The sequence below is a fragment of the Choloepus didactylus genome, chromosome 15 (assembly GCF_015220235.1).
Source record: "Choloepus didactylus isolate mChoDid1 chromosome 15, mChoDid1.pri, whole genome shotgun sequence".
In the NCBI taxonomy this organism is placed as follows: domain Eukaryota; kingdom Metazoa; phylum Chordata; class Mammalia; order Pilosa; family Megalonychidae; genus Choloepus; species Choloepus didactylus.
The window spans coordinates 88,079,803-88,105,250 of record NC_051321.1 but is presented as its reverse complement, the minus strand read 5'-3'; positions in this window follow the sequence as shown (position 1 = coordinate 88,105,250).

Below are 25,448 nucleotides of genomic sequence, written 5' to 3'. Positions count from 1 at the left end.
CTTTAGAACCTAAAAAAGGTTGTCTAAAGTGTGCGTAAGAGTGCCCACCAGAGTGATCTCTCGGCTCGTTTTGGAATCTCTCTGCCACTGAAGCTTATTTCATTTCCTTTCACATCCCTCTTTTGGTCAAGAAGATGTTCTCCATCCCACAATGCCGGGTCTACATTCCTCCCCGGGAGTCATATTCCACGTTGCCAGGGAGATTCACTCCCCTGGGTGTCTGATCCCACGTAGCGGGGAGGGCAGTGATTTCACCTTTCAAGTTGGCTTAGCCAGAGAGAGAGGGCCACATCTGAGCAACAAAGAGGCATTCAGGAGGAGACTCTTAGGCCCAAATATAGGGAGGCCTAGCCTCTCCTTTGCAGCAACCGTCTTCCCAAGGGTAAAACTTATGGTAGAGGGCTCAACCCATCAAACCACCAGTCCCCTATGTCTGTGGTCATGTTAGCAACCATGGAGGTGGGGTAGGCGAATACTCCTGCATTCTCCACAGGCTCCTCAAGGGGGCACTACATCTTTTTTTTTTTTTTCCTTGTTTGTCTTTTTTCTTTTTTTTTTTTTAACTTTCCCTTCTTTTTTAAATCAACTGTATGAAAAAAAAAGTTAAAAAGAAAACAAACATACAATAAAAGAACATTTCAAAGAGACCATAACAAGGGAGTAAGAAAAAGACAACTAACCTAAGATAACTGCTTAACTTCCAACATGTTCCTACTTTACCCCAAGAAAGTTACATAATATAGCAACATTTCAGTGAACTTGTTCCTACTACATCCATCAGAAATTAACAGACCATAGTCATTTCTGGGCATCCCCAGAACATTAAATAGCTTATCTGTTCTTCTTGGATTATTGTTCCCCCTTCCTTAATTGCTCTCTACTGCTAGTTCCCCTACATTCTACATTATAAACCATTTGTTTTACATTTTTCAAAGTTCACATTAGTGGTAGCATATAATATTTCTCTTTTTGTGCCTGGCTTATTTCGCTCAGCATTATGTCTTCAAGGTTCATCCATGTTGTCATATGTTTCACCAGATCGTTCCTTCTTACAGCCGCATAGTATTCCATCGTGTGTATATACCACATTTTATTTATCCACTCATCTGTTGAAGGACATTTGGGTTGTTTCCATCTCTTAGCAATTGTGAATAATGCTGCCATGAACATTGGCGTGCAGATATCTGTTCGTGTCACTGCTTTCCGACCTTCCGGGTATATACCGAGAAGTGCAATCGCTGGATCGAATGGTAGCTCTATATCTAGTGTTCTAAGGAACTTCCAGACTGACTTCCAGAGTGGCTGAACCATTATACAGTCCCACCAACAATGAATAAGAGTTCCAATTTCTCCACATCCCCTCCAGCATTTGTAGTTTCCTGTTTGTTTAATGGCAGCCATTCTAACCGGTGTTAGATGGTATCTCATTGTGGTCTTAATTTGCATCTCTCTAATAGCTAGTGAAGCTGAACATTTTTTCATGTGTTTCTTGGCCATTTGTATTTCCTCTTCAGAGAACTGTCTTTTCATATCTTTTGCCCATTTTATAATTGGGCTGTCTGTACTATTGTCATTGAGTTGTAGGATTTCTTTGTATATGCAAGATATCAGTCTTTTGTCAGATACATGGTTTCCAAAAATTTTTTCCCATTGAGTTGGCTGCCTCTTTATCTTTTTGAGAAATTCCTTTGAGGTGCAGAAACTTCTAAGCTTCAGGAGTTCCCATTTATCTACTTTCTCTTTTGTTGCTTGTGCTTTGGGTGTAAATTCTAGGAAGTGGCCTCCTAATACAAGGTCTTGAAGATGTTTTCCTACATTATCTTCTAGGAGTTTTATGGTACTTTCTTTTATATTGAGATCTTTGGTCCATTTTGAGTTAATTTTTGTGTAGGGGGTGAGGTAGGGGTCCTCTTTCATTCTTTTGGATATGGATATCCAACTCTCCCAGCCCCATTTCTTGAAAAGACCATTATGGCTCAGTTCGGTGACTTTGGGGGCCTTATCAAAGATCAGTCGGCCATAGATCTGAGGGTCTATCTCTGAATTCTCAATTCGATTCCATTGATCTATATGTCTATCTTTGTGCCAGTACCATGCTGTTTTGGCAACTGTGGCTTTATAATAAGCTTCAAAGTCAGGGAGTGTAAGTCCTCCCACTTCGTTTTTCTTTTTTACAGTGTCTTTAGCAATTCGAGGCATCTTCCCTTTCCAAATAAATTTGACAACTAGCTTTTCCAAGTCTGCAAAGTAGGTTGTTGGAATTTTGATTGGGATTGCATTGAATCTGTAGATGAGTTTGGGTAGAATTGACATCTTAATGACATTTAGCCTTCCTATCCATGAACATGGAATATTTTTCCATCTTTTAAGGTCCCCTTCTATTTCTTTTAGTAGAGTTATGTAGTTTTCTTTGTATAGGTCTTTTACATCTTTGGTTAAGTTTATTCCTAGGTACTTGATTTTTTTAGTTGCTATTGAAAATGGTATCTTTTTCTTGAGTGTCACTTCAGTTTGTTCATTTCTAGCATACAGAAACATTACTGACTTATGTGCATTAATCTTGTATCCCGCTACTTTGCTAAATTTGTTTATTAGCTCTAGTAGGTGTATCGTTGATTTCTCAGGGTTTTCTAGATATAAGATCATATCATCTGCAAACAATGACAGTTTTACTTCTTCTTTTCCAATTTGGATGCCTTTTATTTCTTTGTCTTGCCGGATTGCCCTGGCTAGCACTTCCAGCACAATGTTGAATAACAGTGGTGACAGTGGGCATCCTTGTCTTGTTCCTGATCTTAGAGGGAAGGCTTTCAGTCTCTCACCATTGAGTACTATGCTGGCTGTGGGTTTTTCATATATGCTCTTTATCATGTTGAGGAAGTTTCCTTCAATTCCTACCTTTTGAAGTGTTTTTATCAAAAAGGGATGTTGGATTTTGTCAAATGCTTTTTCAGCATCTATTGAGATGATCAATTGATTTTTCCCTTTCGAGTTTTTAATGTGTTGTAATACATTGATTGTTTTTCTTATGTTGAACCATCCTTGCATGCCTGGAATGAACCCCACTTGGTCATGGTGTATGATTTTTTTAATGTGTCTTTGGATTCAGTTTGCAAGTATTTTGTTGAGGATTTTTGCATCTATATTCATTAGGGAGATTGGCCGGTAGTTTTCCTTTTTTGTAGCATCTTTGCCTGGTTTTGGTATTAGATTGATGTTAGCTTCATAAAATGAGTTAGGTAGTGTTCCATTTTTTTCAATGTTTTGAAAGAGTTTGAGTAAGATTGGTGTCAGTTGTTTCTGGAAAGTTTGGTAGAATTCCCCTGTGAAGCCATCTGGCCCTGGGCATTTATTTGTGGGAAGATTTTTGATGACTGATTGGATCTCTTTGCTTGTGATGGGTTGGTTGAGGTCTTCTATTTCTTCTCTGGTCAGTCTAGGTTGTTCATATGTTTCCAGGAAATTGTCCATTTCTTCTACATTATCCAGTTTGTTGCCATACAGTTGTTCATAATATCCTCTTATAATTTTTTTAATTTCATCAGGATCTGCAGTTATGTCACCTTTTTCATTCATTATTTTGTTTATATGGGTCTTCTCTCTTTCTGATTTTGTCAGTCTAGCTAGGGGCTTGTCAATCTTGTTGATCTTCTCAAAGAACCAACTTTTGGTGATATTTATCCTCTCTATTGTTTTTTTGTTCTCTATGTCATTTATTTCTGCTTTAATCCTTGTTATTTCTTTTCTTCTACTTGGTTTAGGATTGGTTTGCTGTTCATTTTCTAGCTTCTTCAGTTGATCCATTAGTTCTTTGATTTTGGCTCTTTCTTCCTTTTTAATATATGCGTTTAGTGCTATAAATTTCCCCCTTAGCACTGCTTTTGCTGCATCCCATAAGTTTTGTTATGTTGTGTTCTCATTTTCATTCGTCTCTATATATTTAGCAATTTCTCTTGCTATTTCTTCTTTAACCCACTGATTGTTTAGGAGTGTGTTGTTTAACCTCCAGGTATTTGTGAATTTTCTAAGTCTCTGATGGTTATTGACTTCTAATTGTATTCCATTGTGGTCAGAGAATGTGCTTTGAATAATTTCAATCTTTTTAAATTTATTGAGGCTTGTTTTATGTCCCAGCATATGATCTATTCTGGAGAAAGTTCCGTGAGCACTAGAAAAGTATGTGTATCCTGGTGATTTGGGATGTAATGTCCTGTAGATGTCTGTTAAATCTAATTCATTTATCAGATTGTTTAGGTTTTCAATTTCCTTATTGGTCTTCTGTCTGGTTGATCTATCTATAAGAGAGAGTGATGTGTTGAAGTCTCCCACAATTATTGTGGAAACATCAATTGCTTCCTTTAGTTTTGCCAGTGTTTCTCTCATGTATTTTGTGGCACCTTAATTGGGTGCATAGACATTTATGATTGTTATTTCTTCTTGCTGAATTGCCCCTTTTATTAGTATGTAGTGGCCTTCTTTGTCTCTCAAAACATCCCTGCATTTGAAGTCTATTTTATCTGAGATTAATATTGCTACACCTGCTTTCTTTTGGCTGTAGCTTGCATGAAATATTTTTTTCCATCCTTTCACTTTCAGTTTCTTTGTGTCCCTGTGTCTAAGATGAGTCTCTTGTATGCAACATATTGATGGTTCATTTTTTTTGATCCATTCTGCGAATCTATATCTTTTAATTGGGGAGTTTAATCCATTTACATTCAACGTTAAAACCGTGAAGGCATTTCTTGAGTCGGCCATCTTATCCTTTGGTTTATGTTTGCCATATTTTTCCCTCTCTCTATTAATATCCTTTATTGTACCCATACCGAATCTCTTTAGTACTGAACCTCTCTCCAAGTCTCTCTGTCCTTTCTTTGTTTCTCTGTCTGTAGGGCTCCCTTTAGTATCTCCAGTAGGGCAGGTCTCTTGTTAGCAAATTCTCTCAGCATTTCTTTGTGAAAAATTTAAGCTCTCCCTCAAATTTGAAGGAGAGCTTTGCTGGATAAAGTATTCTTGGCTGGAAATTCCTCTCACTCAGAATTTTAAATATATCGTGCCACTGCCTTCTTGCCTCCATGGTGGCTGCTGAGTAGTCACTACTTAGTCTTATGCTGTTTCCTTTGTATGTGGTGAATTGCTTTTCTCTTGCTGCTTTCAGAACTTGCTCCTTCTCTTCTGTGTTTGACAGTGTGATCAGTATATGTCTCGGAGTGGGTTTTTTTTGGATTTATTCTATTTGGAGTTCGCTGAGCATTTATGATTTGTGTATTTATGTTGTTTAGAAGATTTGGGAAGTTTTCCCCAACAATTTCTTTGAATACTCTTCCTAGACCTTTACCCTTTTCTTCCCCTTCTGGGACACCAATGAGTCTTATATTCGGACGTTTCATATTATCTATCATATCCCTGAGGTCCATTTTGATTTTTTCAATTTTTTTCCCCACTCTTTCTTTTATGCTTGCATTTTCCATTCTGTCATCTTCCAGGTCACTGATTCGTTGTTCAACTTCCTCTAGTCTTGTACTATGAGTGTCCAGAATCTTTTTAATTTGGTCAACAGTTTCTTTAATTTCCATAAGATCATCCATTTTTTTATTTAGTCTTGCAATGTCTTCCTTATGCTCTTCTAGGGTCTTCTTGATTTCCTTCATATCCCGTACTATGTTCTCATTGTTCATCTTTAGTTCTTTGAGTAGCTGCTCTAGGTGCTGTGTCTCTTCTGATCTTTTGATTTGGGTGCTTGGGCTTGGGTTATCCATATCGTCTGGTTTTTTCATATGCTTTATAATTTTCTGTTGTTTTTGGTCTCGTGGCATTTGCTGAACTTGATAGGGTTCTTTTAGGGTTTGTAGACCTATTGAAGTCCTTATCTCTAATTTATCAGATCTACAGCTTCGTGGAGTACACTTTCTCTAACTAACCAGCAGGTGGCGTCCACGAGCCACCTGTTCTCCACAAGCCAGTTCTCCCCTGCTTAGCCTTTTTGGTGAGTGGGGGAGTGAGTCTTGTGGGGCCCAATTGGTGTACCAAGCTTGCGTGTGTAGTTGGTGTTGCCTGCCCTGTATGTGGGGCGTGTTTCTGGGCAGTCGGGGAGGGGGGGTGGCCCTAACAATCAAATCTCCCTGATGATCCTAGAGTTTTAAAGCTGCTGCAATAGTCTAATCCTTCAGTTCAGTCCTGCCAAAGTTTGTCTCTGCCACTGACCCACAAGTCTTTGGTATTGGCGTATGGCTCCTGAGACTTGCAAGTGGGCCCCTCTTCCAGGCTGTGCACCCCGGGTCCTCTGTTGAAGGATGACTGTGCTATGTCACAGGTGAGTGCCGTCCCCCCAGGGCAGTTCTGGGCTGCTGGGCTGTGTAGGGAGGCTCCCAGTCTGCTCAAATGATGGCTGAATGGGGCTTTGTTAATTCACACTGCTCCACCTTCCCAGCTCTGGGACATTCAGCTGAGGTTGCAGGGAAGGCTAATGTCCACGCCCAGTTTTGTGGTGTGTGCCTGTTATTTGAAGCACTTCCATCACACTGGGTTGTCTGGGGCAGCTCTGGGTTATGGGGCTGGCGATGGGCAGGGGTGTTTCCTGTCCACCAGGATGGTGGCTGTGAGCGGACACCCCCCTTTTCTTGGGAAGTTGTGTTGTTTAGTGAATTTTCTCAGCCACTGGATTATTGCCTTTTGTCTCAGAGCTCTCTTAGTTCTGCTCTTGACTTGACGTGTCCAAATTGCAATTCTTTGAAGCTTTCTGTATTGGGCTTCTTAGAGTAATTGTTTTAGAAAAAGAAAAAAGGATTAAAAAAAAAAACAAACTAACAAACAAACAAAAAGAAACGGCCCTCCTCAGAGATCTAATGGGTTATTGAAATGCTAATAGACAAAGCAACCAGGGCCATTAAGGAAAGGTTCACAGGGCAGAGAGATCAGCTTTTCTTCGGGATTTGCGTATGCGCCTCAAGGCCTGAGCTCCGCCCTTCCCCTTTCTGTGTTCACCAGAACTCCAAAAATCCTCTGCTTTTATTTTGGAGTTTTTCGTGTTGTTTTTTTTCTATGCCTGTCTCCTCTCTGCTGGGCTGGCTGCTCTCAGAGTCTCTGGTGTCTGGTCTCAGTCTATCTATGGTTGGAGTTTGAATCAGTAGAATGAGTTTCCGATAAGAGCATCCACTGGAGTTCTCCCTTCTCCTTCCCGGAGCTGACAGCCCCTCCTCCCCCGGGACTGAGCCTGGCAGGGAGGGGCGCGGGTCCCCTGGCCGCAAAAACTTACAGATTTCGCTGATCTCAGCAGTTGCACGTTTTCATGAGTGTTGTATGAAGTATGCCCAAAGACAGATTGCTCTGTGGTGTCCAGTCCACGCAGTTCCTGGCTTTTTACCTGCTTTCCTGGAGGAGTAACTAAAACTTACAGCTCACCAGTCTGCCATCTTGCCCCGCCTCCCTCCCTCATTTTTGAAGTATTGTTTTTCCAGATATAGAATTCTTGATTGGCAGTTTTTCTCTTTCAGTATCTTAAATATATCATACCACTGTCTTCTCAGCTCCATGGTTTCTGTGGAGAAATCTGTACAATAGTCTTGTTGAACTTCCCTTGTATGTAATGGATTGCTTTTCTCTTGCTGCTTTCAGAATTCTCTCTTTGTCTTTTAAATTGGACAGTCTGATCAGTACATGTCTTGGAGTAGGTCTATTGGAATCTATTCTGTTTGGGGTACTCTGTTCTTCTCGAATCTGTAATTTTCTGTCTTTCATAAGAGTTGGGGAATTTTCAGTGAATAAGTCTTCTATTATTCTTTCTGCCCTTTTCCTCTCTTTTCTCCTTCTGGGACACCCATAACACATATTTGTGTGCTTCATGTTGTCTCTCAGCTCCCTAAGACCCTGCTCCTATTTTTCCATTCTTTTCACCATCTGTTCTTTTGTGTGTATGAATTCAAATGTCTTGCCTTCCAGTTCACTGATTCTTTCTTCTGCTTTTTCAAATCTACTGTTGTATCCCTCCATTGTGCCTTTTGTTTTTTCAAGTTTACAAATGCTTCTTTATGGTCATCTAGTGTCTTCTTTATATCTTTCATCTCTTTTGCCATATCTTCCCTCAGCTCAATGAATTGATTCAGGAGATTTGTTTGAACATCTTTAATTAGTTCTTCCCTCAATTCATTGAATTCATTTAGCATTAGTTGCCTCAACTCCTGTATCTCAGTTGAACTATTAGTTTGTTCCTTTGGCTGGTCCATATTTTCATGTTTCCTAGTATGGCTCATTATCTTAAGTTGTCTAGGCATCTGGCTTTCTTGATTAGTTTATTCTGGAGCTCATTTTCACTATTTAATCTGGGGTTTTCTTGTTGGTTGGCTTTGTTCTCTAACCTTTGGTGTTCAGTTCAATTTATTCTAGACCTCTAACTTAGGTTCTATTTAGTTGATCAGTTTTTCACCTCTTATTTTTCTGTTTCTTGCCCTGCCTCTATGTAGCCTTTTTGTGAGAGGATCTCCTCAGATATGGTCGACCCCAGTCAGGTTTTTCCAGCCTAGGGAGGTCCAGGTCTCAGGAGGAGAACATGCAGTTTCCCAAGGAATGAGACCCTCCTGTGAGGCCTCTAGAGTCAGTGCTTTTCCTATCCTGTAAAGCAGGTGGCACTTGCCAGCCCATAGCTCCCCCACCAGTGTAAGGAGGTGCAGTGCCTTTAGTTCTGGTGACTCTGATCCTGTCGGGGGCATGGCTGACTGAACTGGTTTCTGACTTCCAGCCCCTTCCCAGAAGGAGGGCTGCCAATTGAGCTGAACCTCCCTCCACTCTCCCAATCCTAGGAACTCCAGTTGTCTCCCAGGGGCATTATTCCATTCTCCCCTCTCCTCTTTGGGACAACTCCAGCTTAATTCCTTGGTTAGCCTGAATTGCCAATTAAAGACTGGGGTGGAGACTTTCTTCAAAAGTGAATCTGGAATTCAAAGAAGTTCTAGGTACTCCATCTCCCCCCAAGACTAGCCTAGACCCTCAACTTGGGCTGTAAATTTCACTGTGATCTCAGCTTTTTCACCAGTTCCAAACTTGTGTACATGTGTGACTGGTCATTGGAGACCCAAAAAACCATTTCATACAGTTCTTCAGTAATTACCAGCTGCCCTGGAGGAGAGACTAAATTCCATACCTCACCACCCTGCCATCTTGTTCTGTTCCCTCCCATGATTTTTGTGATTGGATTTGTCATTTCAGCAAAATGTCATTGGGATTTTTGCATTGGATCTGTAGATCACTTTGGGAAATATTACCATCTTACCAATATTAAGTCTCTAAATTCATGAACTTGTGGTGTCTTTGTGGTATCTTTCCATTTATTTAGATTTTCTTTATTTTCTTTCAGCAATGTTTTGTAGTTTTCAGTGTTTAATATGTTTCTAAATATTGTATTCCTTTAGATGCTATTATAAATTGAATTGTTTTCTTGATTTCCTTTTCAGATTTTGATTGCTGGTAGATAGAAATACAATTGGTTTTTGTGCATTGATCTTGCATTCTCACAGTCTTCTGAATTCATTTATTAACTCTAGTAGCTTTTGTGTAGATTCTTGGGAATTTTCTATGTAGAAGATCATGTCATCTGCAAATAGAAATAGTTTTACTTCTTACTTTTAAATTTGGTTGCCTTTCATTTCTTTTTCTTGCCTAACTGTCCAGGGTAAAACTTCCAGTACAATGTTGAATAGCAGTGGAAAAATTGGACATCCTTGTCTTGTTCTTGATCTTAAGAGAAAAGCTTTTAGTCTTTTGCCATTGAGATGTTAAATATGGGGTTTTTCGTACATGCCCTTTATTATGTGTATTATGATAAAAAACTTGGATGGTCTTTATCCTAAATTCCTGGGGAAGCAACCTCTGAATCTTTGGAATTTCCTGTGATAGGAGTGTCCTTTGTTCCTCATGGTGGGCCCAGAACTACACTTGACAGTTCACATGGTAACAAGGTGAAGAAAGGTGTCAGACAAACTGTAGTCTTAGGGTGGGGGCTGGTTTCACTAGAAAGACCAACCATGTGATTAGGGATTGAGGCTTTGAGCCACTCATGTCAGCCCACTTCCTTGACCTCTGGGAGGGGGGGGAGGCTGCAGATTGAGTTCAACCATGTGGACACTGGTTATTTCAATCATGCCTATGTAATGAGGCCCCAAATAAACTCACTATGACTCCACATGGAGATTACACAAAAGCTTATTTGAGACTTTCCCAGGTCTCAAACAATGCACCTCTCCTTTTGACTTCATATATGTATCCTTTTACTGTAATAAAAGTATAGCACTTTCACTGAGTTCTGTGAGTTGTTCTAGTGAATTTTTAAACCTGAAGGGATGGTGGGAAACTCTGAATTTGTAGCCAGTTGCTCAGAAGTTTGGGTGGTCTGGGTTCCAGACTTGCAACTGGTGCCTGAAAGGCCATCTTGCAGAGGATTGCCTTTAATCTGTGGGGTCTGGCCTAATTCCAATTCTGAAGTGCTTGAAGTTTTTTGAAAACCTAGGTATCATGTGTAGGAAATTCCCTTCTATTTTTAGTTTTCTGAGTGTTTTTATCAATATAGGGTGCTGAATTTTGTCAAATGGATTTTATGCATCATTGTGATGATAATGTGTGTTGTTTCCCTTTCATTCTATTAATGTTGTATATTACATTGATTGATTTTCTTATGTTGAAACAGTCTTGAATTCCTGGGATAAATCCTACTTGATCATGATATATAATCTATTTAATGTGCTGTTGGATTTGGTTTGCTAGTTTTCTTTTTTGAGGACTTTTTCTTTTATATTCATAAGGGATAAAGGTCTCTAATGTTCTTTTCTTGTGACGTCTTTATCTGACTTGAGTATTTGGGTAATCCTTGTCTCATAAAATGAATTTTAAAAAGCTTTGACGTCTTCAGTATTTGGAAGTCCTTGGGAAGTATTGGTGTTAATTCTTTGAATTTCAGTAAAATTCACCAGTGTAGCCATCTGGTCCTGGACTTTTCCTTATTGTGAAGTTTTTCATTACTGAATAAATTGTTTTAGAGTTATTGGTTCATTGAGATTTTCTATTTCTTTTGGAGCCAGTTCATGTAAGTTGTGCTCTTTTTGGAATTTGTCCGCTTCATCTAGGTTATCTAACTCTTTAGCATACAATTGTTCATAGTATACTATTATAATCCTTTTTGTTTCTGTAAAGTCAGTAGCAATGCCTTCTCTCTTCATTTATGACATTCAAGAGTTTAATTATAATGTGTCTCTGTGTTGATCTTCTTAGATTTTCCTGTTTGGAATTCACCAAGTTTCTTGGATGTATAAATTCATGTCTTCCAATAAATTTGGGAAGCTTTCAGCCATTATTTAGTCAAATAGTCTTTCTACCCCTTTCTCTCCTTCTTGATGTGTATATATGCTTGATGGTGTCACACAGGTACTTTATGTTATGTTCACCTTTCCTGATTATTTTTCTTTCAGTCCTCAGATTGGATAATTTCAATTGTCCTATCTTCAAATTCATTGATTCATTCTTCTGCCAGGTCCAATCTGCTGTTAAATTCCTCTAGGAAAGAATTTATTTCATTTACTGTATTTTTCAGTTCCAGTAGTTCTGTTTGGTTCCCTTTTACAATTTCTGTTTCTTTATTAAAATCCTCCTTTTGTTCATATATGGCTTTCCTGCTTCCTTTAGCTAATTTGTCCATGTTTTCCTTTAGATTGAGAACTTTTTAAGATACTGTTTTTAAAGTCTATGTCTGGTGTGTCCAGTGTTGATATGTCTCATTGATGGTTTCTGTCACTTCATTTTGTTCCTTTGAAGAGACCATCTTTTCCTGATTCCTTGTATTCCTTTTAATAATTGGTTGAAATCTAGACATTTGATGATTTTAATGTGTTAACTCTAGAAATCAGACTCTCCCCTTCCCAGGGATTGCTAAGTTCTTTTATCTTTCTTATTTTGAAAGCCATAGTAGTTGATTTATTTAGTTTTCCAAACTATTTATGCAAAAACTGTATCAATTTGATGTATATAATTACTGACATATCTGTTCCTTAAATTTATATTAGCTAGTGTTATTGCATAGGTTTCCTTGAATTTCAGGATCTAACCAAAAAAGAAAAAAAAAAGAATAAATACCCCTCCCAGCCTTTGCAAATTGGCTCTGTGTTTGCGTTCTTCTTCAGCACCCAGCCAGCCTTACAGGTGAAAGCATAGGGTCCCCTCAAGATTTTTCTGACCCTACATCTTTTCCTGGGCATAAGCACATGACCTTATCACTTCCCGGGTATACATGAATGCTTGGTATGCACCCAACTTCCCTTACATAATCCACAGTCTTTCCTACTGGTCCTGGGCACTAATGCATTTCTCAATGGGTAATTCTTTGCTCCAGACAACTTTGGTTTGATTGTTTTTTTATGGTGTTTTTAGCAGCCCCAACATCTGCTTATACATTCAAAGAAAGTTTGGGACTGACAAGAGAGAGGAAAAGTGTCCTGAATAAGTTTTCCAGGCTGCCACCAGATGGATTAACATAGACATATACGCACCCCAAAATGCACATAATGCTTATCTGCTCTCTCTTGAACCCACGATCAGGGACCTGCATTGGAAACACAGGATGGTGCCACACTAAGCCAGAGAGGGGTTGTGTGAAGGGCCAATAAAGGCACCATGAGTTTTTCCTACCCTTTTAAAGTTGCCTTTTCCTTGGTTGGGCATTCTCCCAGTTACTGCAACCCTGTAGCTGTTCTTTCTAGAGCCCTGAGAAAGTCGGTTCTGACCATTTTTATTGTATAGTCTATGTTTCTGTGGTGGTCAGAATCCAGGTGTTTCTCACTGTGCTATCTTGCTGACCTCAACTTGCTTCTTACTGATGCCCTGAGCTGCACCTCCTTTGCAAGTGGCTGAAGTTCAACTTTTCTACCCCATTAATTCAGGTACCACTCATACAGCTGCTTTCCATCTTCCAGAATCCAGTGACACTGTTCACTGGTATCATTTTCTGCCCCCTTTCCACAGTTTCATTATCCCTCTCTTCATTTTGTGGGCCATAGAAGTGGGAGAGGTGGGGAGTGCTCTGTGAGCTCGGGAACCACAGCCGTATTGAGGGCTTCTCCAGGGAAATGCGGCTGGAGCTGAATTTGAATGAGTGGGGAGAAGGTGAGGATGCTGACTTCACAACAGCTGGTCTGTGCTCATCCTTGTCACCATTTCTGGTTTCCAAGCCCAGGCTATTTTGGGTCAGGTTGTAGGGACACGCTGCATCAGCAGTGTGGGTGGTGCGTGCTAGGCTCACCCACCACCTCCACCTGGGCCAGGGCTAGGTGGGAACAAATGCCTGCTCCATAGCAGCACCTGGGCTCACCTGGGAAGAGCATAAACTGAGCAAGGGGCACCACCACCCCAGTAGGAGGGGTGGAGGAGCCCTCAGAGCCAGGGGCTTGGCTCTAGCAGGGAATCAGGTCCTAGTTAACGGAGGCTTTGTCTCAGAGGCACTCAGCCCAGTAAGGAAGACAGGTGTCTAAGCAAACCCCTGCCCAGGGCAGCTTCACTTCCTGGGGAAGGCTGGAGTCTGGGGAGAGGCTCCACCACAAAGCAGGCAGTTGACCTTCACCTTAAAAAGAGGATTTCTGAAAAGTTGTGTAGTGCAGGGGAAAAGGCAAAAGCAAAGGAGGAGGCTTCTGGACTATTTGGGGAGGAACGTTACTTGAAGATGCAGAAGGAAGGGGGTAGGGGGTGGAGGAGCAGTGAGACAGGCAGGCACTCTCCTTACCTAGCTTCTTACCTTGTTCCTTACAAGGTGCTTTACCTGGCTCCTTACCTGGCTCCTGCTGCAAGCCAGCACCATGAAGGTAAGCACCCTGCAGTATCTCTGCAGCCCTTACCTGGGAGGCAGCATCCCCGCCCCTTCTTGCAGAGACAGAACAGTCTCAGGATGACTTACATACATCTGGTCTCAAGTTTTCCCAACCCACCACTCTTACCATTGACATTTTTAAAAGTAAAAATAACCTCTTCTTGGGCACAGAGAGCAAAGGAAAAGATGGAAATGACACTGGTTACCCTGTCCCAGCTGGCCACTCCTGCAGAAGACAGCAGAGCTGCCAGGACTGAGGGGCAGCGTGTCGAGCCTGACCTGAAGTCCCCAGAGCAGAGGCCTGTTCTCAGATGCCCGTCAGCCCGGGGACATCTCTGTCGATGGCTCAGCCTGCCTGAGCCAAGGCAGGGGGAGGCCTGAATCCGCAGCTCAGTAACTTCACACTCAGGGACTACGTGTTCATGAATGGGCCATTCTGCTGCCTGGGCCCACTGGCAGTGCAAAGTGGCCTTTTGATTCATGGGTCATTTTGTTCCAAAACAAGAATAGTCTCAAAACTCCACATTTCATGTGGTCTTGTTTGTTTTTCCTTTTAACCAGGGAAAGGAGTAAGTCCCTTCCTTATGCTGAAGCCTGCTCTCCCATTTCCATCAGTCCCAGCTGGGACTTTAAGTAGGGATGACTCCATCTTTTTGGGGGTGCTCCCCATGCCCCGACAGGATGAAGCACTTCCTACATCTCCACTCATTTGACTCTCACTTCCAGGGAGGCTCTGTGGTCCCTTTCTTATAAACAAGGGAAAAGGAAGTGCAGAGTTAAGTAGTCTGGCCTTGCAGGGGGAGAGGGGGTGTCCCAGGGTCTGCTCCATGAATGGGGGGTCTGGGATCCCTCCCAGACTCGCTGACTCTACCCCTTCTCAGCCTCCGTAACACCGCGGAGCAGCTGTCACTTCCCTTGGAAGGCAACAAGGTAGCAGAACTGAGGGCGCCAGTGGGTTTAAAAGGCTCTAGGAAGGAGCAGGTCAGGATCCCTCTGGGGGTCTGGTAGGTGGCAGATTTTAGGATCAGGAATGGAAAGAAGTGCTGTGGTGGGGAAGACTGCAGAAGGAGACTCAGCAAGCTTGGTGGGTGGGTGGACACTGGCCTGAGGTCAAGGAAAAGTCAAAGAGGACCCAGAACTTTTCAATATAAGAAGGAGGATGGTGAGGCAGCCGGGAATACTGAGGAGCAGGGAGGACCAGGTGTGGAGGGACAGCAGTGAGATGGGCTTTGGCTGTGGAGATTGGAGACCTGAGTGAAATGAAAGAAAGATTTGGATTTGGCTGAAAATTCTGTAGGTGCTTTGAAGGTGTGAATGTGAGTCTGTATTTGAAGACCAGGGAGAGTTCTCTGTCCTGGGTGAAGACTTCTGTGCTCCAGCGGCACCCCACTGTCTTTCTCGGGGTGTGGGGGGCGGAACCCAGGGGATGCATGCTGGAAGCAAGTTCAGCTTCCATTACCGGTGAAGAGGAGTCCTGGTGGATAATTCTGGGAAGATAGTCTGCAAGCTCCTCTTGAGGAGCCACCGAAAAGCACCTTCCACCCCTTACTGCATTGGCGCAGCGGGTCTGGCTGGGAACGACCTTGACCGTGCTTTGTGTGAATTGGGAAAGGCGCCCTTGCTCTGCGCAACGGCAGAGTCAGGGCGCCCCTGGGGAGAGGCCAGGCTGGATTTCAGCCCCACGCCCCCCAAGTCGTGTGCCCTTGGCCGCGCGCTGTGCCCCTGGCCTTGCAGCCCTGTGAGGTGGCGAGCAAGTGGCTTCCAGACTTGTGGGTGAGCTCAGGTGCACCTAGGAACCTGGAGAACAAGGCAATACGTCTTTGGGGTGGGAAGGTGGGTGGCTGGGGGCGTTAATAACTCCTGCAGGGCTGAGGAGCAAAGGGTTGAAAGCCTTTGCCGAGAGTCCCACCTCCCCTGACCGCGCCTTTCTTGAAGGATCTGCAGCTCTGGGGAAGCCGTGGCAACCCCTGGCTAGGGCTGGTCAGAGGAGAGGGAGCGCGACAGGGGCCTGGGACTCAGAATCGTCGTTGTTTGAGCGTCTCCCAGTGGCCGGGGCCTCCCTGGTGACCGCCGCCCGGCCTGTGTCCGACTCGGCGGAGTGGCGCTGGCGCGCTCCTCCCTCGCTCGCTCACACGGCGGGAGGGGCAAAGCCCTCACCATCCAACCCTGTGATTAATTGCATAATTAGTTAGGAGCCACACGTTGCCGCTCTGGAAGAACTTGGTCTAAAAATATTTTCTTTCGAAAAACACAACAGCACCTAAAAATACCCGCTCTGCGGTTGCCCAGGGAAGCCTCTCGCGTTGCCGTCCCCCGCCGTGACTCAGTTTCTTGGAGGCTCTGGGAGCCGGAGGCAGAGGCTGGCCCGGGGTCCGGCTTACGCAGGCATCGCCAGGACCCACCGCGGGCCAGGGCTACCGGCTTGCAGATGGGATGCGCAGACAGCGGGCGTCAGGGAGGACGTGGGCCGTGCCATGCAGAGAGCCAGGCAGACCACGTATCATGGGTTCCTAAAGAAGGGCCCTTATCCTTCCCGAGTCATCAGGGAAGATCCGCAGAGGATAAACTCTGAACTCGGTGTGACTGGCGAGCCAGAGACCCAGGAGTGGGAAGCAGGAGCGGCAAAGGCAGGGCGCATCCAAGGCGCGCAGACGAAGTACCTGTCGCCCTGCGCAGGAGAGCGGGGAGCGCCGCGGGGAGGGTTGGACCACAAGGAGGACCTGGATCCCGTTTAGAGGCCTTAAAGCGACCACGTCGGTGGCCGGGGCTGAGGATCTCTCGGTGCCCAGCCCTGTGCGGCCATGGGACCTGGCTCATCGACTGCGTGTCTGGGGATCAGCAGGGAGAGTCAAGAACCAGGGAACGCATGTGTTTTCCACCAAAGTCTCCAGCCCCTGCTCCTGCGCACAGATCCCCCTGGGGAGTGGTTAATGGAGTGAGTCAAGAACACAGCCCCCTGCCCTTCTCTTCCTCCCTGGTGGTTTCCTTAAATGTGGACCACTACCTCCGGCTGCAGTGAAGTGCCAGGACAACCTGGCCACGTGTCTGCCCGTCAGGGCTCCGGGCAGCCCCCATCTGACCCGTGGTGCTGGTGACAACCTTCTGAGCGTCCACTCCCAGCTCTGGCTGAGTGGAGCCTCTGAGCGCATCCAGGCCTTTCTCTCTGGTCCCAGGTGGGCGATGTCTCCAGATCACACAGAGGTGAGGGCACAGTTGTGTGGGAGCTACTTTCTCCTGACCCAGCCGTGAGTGCTCTGGGATCCCTGCATGGATGCAGCCCCAAGGGGACAGGCTACCAGCCGCCCAGCTCAGCGCCCCTTCCCTGCCTGCTCCATCCTCTCCCCATGGGGCGTGGGCTGGCAGGGCTCAGAATGGAGCATTTTCCATATGGGTGCACAGCTCAGGTGTCTCAGGGCCTCGCTGGAATGCAGGCTCTGGCAGTGGCTAGTGTGGGATCTAGTGCAAGTTGTTTACAGCCACCCAGTCTCATTTCTTTGTCTGTGCAGCAGGGATGATTAGAGCCCACAGCTCAGAGTATAGTGGATCCTGAACTGTAGCAGCATCAGAATCCCCTGGTGGATTGTCCAACACAGACGCTGGGCCCCAGACCCCAACTGCCTGATCAGGAGACCGCATTACAATGAGCTCACAGGTGAAGTGGATGCTGCTGGTCCAGAGTGAGATGGCAGAGAGGCGTGAGCACTGGACTCCGAGCCCAAAGCCCGGGGTGTGGATGTCAGCCAGGCAGAGGATGGAGAGGGGATGAGTGACAACATGCCATCATCTCCTCAAGGCTCAGTTTTCTCAATTGCAAAATGAAGGTACTCACCCTGCCCTACTTGGTCTGCCTCATAAGGTGGTTGAGAAGCTTAAATGAGCAGCAGAATAATGTGCTGCACCAATGCCAGGGAGACTATAGCTTCTCTCTCCCCATGCACTACCCCCCAGCCCCCTCTAAGTTCCTGGGCTGGTCCTTCCTGCAGCTCTACATGCTCCCAGCGACCCTTAGCTTAGTGTCTCAGCATCCCTCCCCGCCCCCCCCCTCCCCGCCCCAGGCCTGCAGTTGTCCTCCCTGCAAATCCTCCTGGGGTACGTGGGGTGGGGTTGCAGCCATCATGGCTGCAGCTCATTCCGGGGGCCTTGTGGTTCCCAGCACAGATCTAGGAATGCATCCTCCCAGCTGCTAAGATTAGATTCAGGAGCAGCTTTGAGCAAGGAACACCAATGAGATCAACAGCTGGTTTCTCATCAGAATCAATGGAGGCCAGAAGACATATTCAAAGCTGGAAAGAAAAAAAAATACTATCATCCAAGGATGTTACAGCCAGCAAAACTATCTTTCAAACATGAACATGAAATATAGTCATTCCCAGATAAATAAAAACTGAGAGAATTTGTTGCTAGCAGAGCCACCTTACAAGAAATATTAAAGCAACCTCATCAAATATCAGACAATGTAGTCTTTAAAAGAAAATAAAAAGTAACTATAGATAAAGAAAAAACCTCTTCATAATGATAAAAATATAAATCCAGAGAGATGATATAACAGTTATAAACATACAGAATTAAGAGTCTAGAAATAAATCCATATGTCTAAGGTCAACTAATTTTTGACAAGAGTGCCAAGATCAGTGAGGATAAAGGAGTCTTCAACAAATGGTGCTGGGGCAACTGGATTTCCACCTGCAAAAGAATGCATACCCACCTCACTTCATACACAAAATTAATTCAAAATGGGCCAAACACCTAAATATAAGCCAAAGTGACAAAATTCTTAGAAGAAAACATAGAGGTAAATTCTCATGACTTTGATTTTGGCAATGGTTTCTTAAATATGACATCCAGATTACAAACAATAAGATAAAAAGTTGGGCTTAATCAAAATCAAAAACTTTTGTGCTTCAAAGTCACCATCAAAAAACTGACAAGGGAGCCTACAGCATAGGAGAAAATTTCTGAAAATCATATTTCTGACAGAAGGTTTGTATCTAGCTTATAAGAAGGACACTTGAAACTAAATAATAAAAATAAAATTACCAAATTTAAAAATGGGCAATGACTCCAAATAGACATTTCACCAAATAAGATACACAAATGGGCAATAGCTACATGAAAATATGCTCAACATATTAGCCTTTGGGTAAATGCAAACCAAAACCACAATGATGCACACCACTACAATGGTTACAATAAAAAAAAAAACAAAAAACAAAAACAGACAATAGCAAGTATTGTTGAGAATGTGTAGAAATAGGAACCCTTCATCCACTGCTGGAGGGAATGATGATGGTGCAGCCACTTTGGAAAACCTCAAAATGCTAAACATAGAATTACCATATGATTGAGCAATTCCACTCTTTGGTATATATCCAAGAAAAAGGAGAACATACATCCATACACGAACTTGTACAAATATGCTCATAACAGCATTATTCACAATAGCCAAAAAGTGGAAGCAATCTAAGTGTCCATCAACTGATTAAAGGATTAATAAAATGTAGTATAGCCATATAATAAAACAGTACTCAGCAATAAAGGGAAATGAAGCACAAACACGTTACAACATGGATAAGCCTTGAAAACATTACGCTAAGTGAAAGAAGCCAGTCACAAAGACCACGTAATCCATATGAAATGTCCAGATATAAACAAACCCATAGAGACAGAAAATAAATTAGTGGTTGCCTGGGGCTGGAAGGGAGGGAGATCGGGGGAAAAATGTGGAGTGACGGCTAAAACATATGGGACTTCTTTTGGGGATGATAGAAATTCTAAAAATTGAGTTGGTGAAGGTTGAACAATTCTGTTAATATACTAAAACCATTTTCTTAAACCATACTTAACCTTCAAATAAAAACAATAAACACAATAAAAAGTCATACTTCCACCTAGCATGGAACAACTACCCTGCATACAACGAAAACCACTAACCCTTTCTGCAGAAGAGTGCGCATGTCCTTGTGTAATGCTCACTCTTCTTGATATCTTATAACTTAAATACTGTCATACAGAGATAATACAACTTATATAAGGGGATAAGAGAGGGAAGAAAAGAAGATATTTAGCACAACATGTAATAAAATAAGGAAGAAATATTCCTAAAAATTATAGTCCTCATTTCTGCAACTGGTTGCACGGTCACAGCTTGAATTTATAACCACCTTCTTCTTCTACCCATTCCATCTTTCCTTTGCTCTCGGCAAGCACCTCAGTTGTCATGGTTTTGTGCCTGGAGAGGTGACTCAAACCTTCATTCCTGAAGTTTCTGGGCCATCAGTAGTCCTGCCTGGGTTCGGTTGTTGCAGTTTTCCATTGACTTTTATCATGGGGCATGGCAGTACTAAGAGACGCCCTAGGGGATCTCCTGCATTCCAGGCACACATTACCTCCATTGTGTAGTAGCCATCCAATTACCCCTTGGTGATCGGGATCAACCACCCCAACCAATACAGTTCCCTTCTCTGCCTGTTGATTCAGAGGCATGAGGGACCCAAAATGTCCAGGTGGCAGTCTTGACTTCCAGTTCAATGGAGTCATACAATAGTTGTGTCTCCTGTTGGAAGAACTCTTCTCAGTAGAACTAAGACCTCTAGACGATAGAGCATAAGGTCACAGGGTCAGAAAGCAAAAATTTTGCTGGTGGAGCCCCAGGAACACTAGTAAGTGGTGCCACTCTCATTTCCACCTCTTGATATCTGGACCTATGAATTCTACATGTAGAAGAAAACACACTGTAGAATAGATGCTGATTTAGAGCATATACAGCCTTCTGGAGAATATTGCCTCGGCCCTTCAAGGTGCTGCCACCCAATTGGCCCTGTAACTGAGTCTTCAAAAGGCCATTCCACCGTTCTATCAATCCAACTGTTTGGAGATGATGGGAACATGGTAAGACCAGTGAACTCAAAGAGCATGTGCTCATTTCAGCCCAGTATTTGCAGTGAAGTGGGTTCCTTCATCAGAAGCAATGCTCTGTGGAAGACCATGATGGTGGATAAGGTATTTTTAAGTCCACAGATCGTAGATTTGGCAGAAGCATTGCATTCAGGGAAGGCAAACCCATATCCAGAAGATGTGTGCCAGTTAGAACAAAATGCTGCCCCTTCCGTGATGGAAGTGGTCCATGTAATCAACCTGCCAACAGGTAGCAGGCTGATCACCTCAGGGAATGGAGCCATAGCTGGGACTGAGTGTGGGTCTCTGCTGCTGGCAGATTGGGCACTCAGCAGTGGCTGTGCTAGGTCAGCCTTGGTGAGTGGAAGTCCATGTTGCTGAGCCCATGTATAACCTCCATCCCTACCGCCATGACCACATTTTTCATGAGCCCATTAGGCAATGACAGGAGTGGCTGGGGAAAGAGGCTGACTGGTATCCACCAAATGGGTCATCTTAACCACTTGATTATTAAAATCTTCCTCTGCTGAAGTCACTCTGCGGTGAGTGATACATGGGACACAAGTGTCTTCACAATTTTTGCCCATACCAAGAGGTCTATCTACATACCTCTCCCCTCGACCCCCTTGTCACCAATTTTTCAATCATATTCCTTCCACATTTCTGACCATCCAGCCAAACTGTTGGCAATGGCCAATGAATCTGTACAAATCCACCTCCAGCCACTTCTTTGAAGAAAAATGAATGACAAGGTGCATGGCTGAAGTTCTGCCCATTTGGAGCAAGTGCAATTTAAAACCACAAGGTATCCCTACACACCTATGAGAATGGCTAAACTAAAAAGAAACTGGCAAGGATGTGGAGGAACTGGAATTCTCATACTCTGTTAGTTGTAATGTAAAATGGTACAACCACTTTAGAAAACAGTTGGGCAGTTTCTTAAAAAGTTCATAAAAACCCTGAAATCCCACTCCTAGGAATTTATCAAGAGAAATGAAAAGAGATGCCCACACAAAGACTTGTGCATAAAAGTTTGCAGCAGTATTGGTCACAATAGCTCAACACTGAAAACAATCCATGTGCCCAGCAACAGGCGAATGGATAAACAATTGAATAGTTCACAACAATAAGGATTAAACTACTGATACACTCAACAAATCTCAGAACAATGCTGGGTCAAAGAAGCCAGGCCAAAATGAAGAATCTACGCTGTATATTCCATTTATGTAAAATCATACAAAATGCAAACCAACCTATCCTGACAGAAGGCAGATCTGTGGCTGCTTGGGGATGGAAGTGGAGGGAGGGGCAGAGAGAGGGGTTATAAAGGCAAGCAAGGAAACTTTGGGGGGTGAAAGGCATATTGATTATCTTGATTGGGGTGATGGTTTCATGGGTGTATATATATGTGAAAACATCAAATTTACACTTTAAATACATGCAGTTCATTTTATGTCAATTTTAATCAAAGATATCTGAGCATCCAGACAGATGTCTCAAGCCAGACAGATGACTAAAATTCAGCAGAGAATCCTTCATTCTGAGCCACTTTACTCTTCAAATTCACACATTCTTGATTCCAGCCTCACTAGAAGGGCTGCCTAGGAAAGGCTCCCTGCAGGGGACAGTGAGCTCAGATTCAAGAGGCAGAAAGGACAATTAAAGGTGTCTCAAGAGTGGAGACATGGATGCCACGTGGTAGTGGCTGCCAGCTCAGTAGTCCTGGTGGCAGCCCTGTACACCAAATGCTGGCACAATCACTGAGCTTTCAGGTATCTAAACAGACATGCATTCCAATTAGTGGGTTCCTTAGGAAATTATGAAACTGATGCTTATAAAAACTTATTACATAGTTAAATATATCTGGACAACCATTTTTCAAAAAATCATTAAATAAACATACAGAAGAGCACATAAAGCATAATTGTACAATATTTAGCATACTATAAAAGTGAATACCTGTATAATCTCTATCTATGATAAAAAGTATGACACTATCAGTACCTTGGAAACTTCTGGGTGCCCCCTCTCTGAAAACATCCCCCCACTGGCCTCTAGTGGTAACTGGTATCCTGACATTTGTAATAATCATTCTGTGGCCCTGTAAAAAGTAACTTTTCTATCTATATATGAATTCATAAACAATATTTTGCTTAGCTTTGCCTCTTTTCACACCTGTAGATGCAATCATAAAATACACATTTTTCTAAAAGTTAATTCTTTGGTTCAACACTGTTTTATTACATTCATTCCGTGAGGATAGACAGGCATACCTCAGAAATATTGTGGGTTCAGTTCCAGGCCACAGCAATAAAGCAAATATTGCAATAAAGTGGGTCCCACGAATTTTTTGGTTTCCCAATGCACATAAAAGTTATGTTTTCTAGTAAGTGTGCATTATTTCTGGAAAACAGTGTACATACTTTAATTAAAAATACTTTATTGTTAAAAAATACTAACCATCATCTTTGTGCTGGTGGAGGCTATTGCCTCGATGGTTCCTGCAGGCTGGGGTGGCTGTGGCAATTTCTTAAAATAAGACAACGATGAAGTTTGCTGCATCAGTTGGCTCTCCCTTTCATTTGAATGCTTAGAGGCCATTGCGGGGTTATTGATTGGCCTGACTTCAATATTGTTGTGTCTCAGGGAATAAGGAGCCCCAAGGAGAGGGAGAGATATGGGGAACAGCCAGTCGGTGGAGCAGTCAGAACACACACAATATTCATGGATCGAGTTCACCATCTTGTATAGGCACAGTTCGTGGTGCCCAAAACACTTGCAATAGTAACATCAAACATCAGTGATCACAAAATACCATAATGGATATAATAATAATGAAAAAGTTGGAAATATTGTGAGAATTACCAAAATGTAATTTTCCAGAGGCATAAAGTGAGCATATATTGTTGGAAAATTGGCACCAGTAGACTTCTTCAATGCAGGGTTGCCAAAAACTTTCAATTTATGAAAGACGTGATATCTGAGAAGTGCAATACAATGAGGTCTGCCTGAATGTAGCTGCAGATTGTTCATTTTCAATGGCTGTATAGCATTCCTTATTTATCCCACAGTTTAGCTATTCCATTAATTCTTAATGAACATTTGTGAAGCCTCTAGTTTTTTATATGAGGAATAATACTACCAGAATATCTGTAGGCACATCTCCTGATGCCATGCCAAGCATTGCCGTAGGGAATATGCCAATATGGGTTTGCTGGGTCCTGGAGTATATGCGTGTGCATAATGCCAAACTATTTTCCACATTGGTCATATCTCCTACCAAGTATAAGGAGAAATTCCTATTGCTCTATAGCCTGGTCAACACTTAACATTAAACTTTAAAATTTGCTGATCTTATGGACTATAGTTTATTTTTCTATTGAGTTATCTTTTACTTAATAATTCAAAAGATTTCTTTAAATATTATGGATCAGGTCAGGTCATTTTCCAGTTATATGTGCAGCCAATATCTACCCTTAGTTCTTGGCTTATATTTTCACTTTCTTTATGGTATCTTTTAATGAATAGAAGTACTGAATTTTAACATAATTGAATTTCTTGACTTTTTTTCCTCCATGGTTTATGCTTTCTGAATCTTGTTTAAAAAACCATTTCCTCTCCTGAGGTCATGTAGGTATGAAATCCTTTCTGGCCTGAGATCATGAAGATAATTGTTGGTACTTCTCTTCTAAAAGCTTTTCTTTTTTAAAAAAATTAAAAGTTCTTTTCATTAAGGAAGTTGTGGGTTTACAGAACAATCAGACATAAAATACAAGATTCCTTTTACCACCCTATTGCTAACACCTTGATTGGTGTGGCACATTTGTTAGAATTAATGAAAGCACATAAAAGTTGTTGGAGAGGATGAGAAGAAATAGGAACACTTATTCATTGCTGGCTGGCACGTAAAATGGTGCAGCCACTGCGGAAGACAGTTTGGCACTTCCTCTGAAAGCTAAGTATGGAATTACCATATGACTTGGCAATCCCACTTCTAGGCATATACCCAAAAGACTGAAAGCAAGGACTCAAACAGATATTCTCACACCAGTATTCATGCAGCATTATTCACAATTTCCAAAAGATGGAAGCAACCCAAGTGTCCATCAACCAATGAATGGATAAATAAATATGCAATGGAATATTACCCAGCCATAAAAAAGGATGAAGTTCGGATACATGTGACAACATGGACGAACTTTGAAGACATCATGTTGAGTGAAATAAGACAGACAGAAAGGACAAATATTATGTGATCTCACTGAAATGAAACAATTAGAATATACAAACTCATAGAGTCACACTCTAGAATGTATGTTACCAGGGGCTGTGTTGGGGGTAGGAAATAGGAAGTTAAGGCTTAAAAGTTACAGAGTCTCTATTTGGGATGATGGAAAATTTGGGTAATGGGTGGTGGCGATGGTAATACAACACGTCAACATAAATTAACAGGACTAAATTATATATTCAAATGTGGTTAAGAGGGGAAATTTTAGGTTGCATATGTTACCAGAAATAAAACTTAAAAATAAAATCCATGGACCAGCACAACACAAAGAGTGAGCCCTAAGTTCAACCATAGTTTATATTTACAGTTTATGTTGTATATTTGTAGTTTATATTTATAGTTAATAATATAATTATAAAAAAGTGCTTTCATCAATTGTAAAAACTTTTTATTTCTTTTATATAGAGATATTTAATCCACATGGAATGGATT